Source organism: Gavialis gangeticus, unplaced genomic scaffold (genome assembly GCF_001723915.1).
Source record: "Gavialis gangeticus isolate Ggan-Ray unplaced genomic scaffold, GavGan_comp1, whole genome shotgun sequence".
NCBI classification, from domain to species: Eukaryota; Metazoa; Chordata; order Crocodylia; family Gavialidae; genus Gavialis; species Gavialis gangeticus.
Window position 1 is genome coordinate 24,859,193 of NW_017729002.1, and position 2,160 is coordinate 24,861,352.

A 2,160-nucleotide genomic window follows, 5' to 3' on the forward strand; every position below is an offset into this window, starting at 1 on the left:
CCCCCAGCTTCCTAATGAGAATGGGGTGAGAGACAGTATCAAAAGCCTTCCTGAAGTCTAGGAAAACTATATCCACTGCCACCCCTGCATCCAATGATTTAGTGACCTGGTCGTAAAAGGCCACCAGGTTGGTCTGACAGGACCTGCCGCTGATGAACCCGTGCTGGTTGCCCCTGAGCATGCAGCTCCCTGCTGGCCCCTCCTGGATGTGTGCCAGAATAATTTTCTCGAACAGCTTTATACACAAACTTTTTTTTTCCAGCGACACACAGGAGGTCCACCACTTTGGAACAGACTTACAGATTCGATTAATCAAGTCTGCCCTGCATGCAAGCTGAAGTGAACTGCACTGTGCTGCATGCAGTTGTGTAAGTGGCGGAAGCATGTCAGTGTGCAGAAAATGGCAGCAGTGCATTTTTGAGCTAAAGCATGTCGCCACAATTTTCTCAGCGCTGACGTGCATTTCACCACTTATACAATGGTAGGCATCACAGTGCCAGGCACTTTTCAAAGTGCCCAGTGATGTGACACATTTATGTATAAAAATGTCCTGTGTATCTGAACAACAGTCAGTGGTGTTACTATCTGCAGTGCTAATACAATACATTGTTTGCCAAGAAATTGTTCAAACATTTTTAAAGGCATTGTTTGTTTGCATTCAGGGCAATAACATTCCCATTGTGGGCACTGACAGGCATGCAGGCCCCTGGTCTAACTCATGACACTTTACATAAAGCGCCAGGAGTTAGAGTACACCCCCACCGCCCAACCCAACAGATGTTTGCCTGTTGGGTTGGAGGAGGGATTGAGCCTGCCTCCTGGAACCCAAGGAGCCTTTCTGCAACAGAGGAGCTGCCCCCCTTCAGCTCAGGCTGGGCAAACCTCAACTGGCAGCTCACTCCCCCTCCCTTCCTGCAGAAAGCCCTTGGGGGTGGGCCTGGGCTGTATCAGCCTAACTCCAATCATACCATAAATTAGTCCTAGGGAATAGAAGTTCTCTAAGGTGCTCCAAAGTGGGCTCTTCATCTGAGCCCTTATTTGATGAGGGTTAATTCGTTGTGTGATTGGCCACTTTAAAAGCACTCTGCAGCCATACACAGCATGGCTGTAGAGCACTTTCAGGGGGCTGACCATGTAACAAACAGCTTCTGTCTGCACCCTGTCTGTCTTCTGAAGAGATCTAATAGATTGTGTAGTGAACTTTGAGGTTGTGGGGAGGGGAAAGGAATAAGTTTATCTCACAGTCCTTCAGTCAAATGCAAGTTGTTGAAATGTAGTAATACTTAAATCTGAAATTGGACTTGTCATGTTTCAAGGATTTATGGTCTGATCCTGCACTCACTGAAGTCAGGTGTAGTTTTCCCTTGATTTCAACTGGAGGAAGACTGGGTTTTTGTACTGTACTGTTTAGTCTATACGATACATCTGTATCCTGCCTTTGTTTTGTCTCCTAGCAATGACTTAGAGAATTAGCTTGAGCTGGAGAAAATCCCATGCACAGGCGGGTAATCATTTAGAGCAGTTACAAATATTAAGAAATTCTACAGTTTGGGGGAAGTGGGAATGAAGACAGCAAATTCAGGAGTAAATGAATCCAAGCAGCAAAGAAGAATTTTTCCAACTATTTGAGTTGATCTAATAAAGATATCAGATTTACCCAAAGACCCTTGTCTGCCTGAAGCCAACTAAGACATATCAGGTAAAGCTGCTGAGCTTTATACAGCTATAAAGAAAATAAGAATAAGAGCCAGCTATGTATATAGGTGTAAATTAGGAAGGAAATTCTTGCCTGAAACATTTTAATAGCACTCTACTTTCTTACCCCAACTAAAGGCTTTTGTGAGGAAAAAAAGTATCAGAGAAATAGACTGTATTTCTTGTTTTCAGTATCTATAATCCATAGGCTACTCTTTCCATCTTACATTTTCCAAAGTGATTTCAGGTGCATCTGATGCAATAAGTGGCTGCATACTGTATAGCTCATCTCTAACAGGGGTGAACAAAATACGGCCTGCAGCCCAGATCCGGTCCACCAAGGGATTCTATCTGGTCCATGGCAGGACCCTCAGCCCCACCCAGCCCAATCATGGGGGGCATCCTGGGTCATGGCATGTGCAGTCATTCCCATCACCCCCGGGAGTGTGGTGGGCGGGCGGGCGG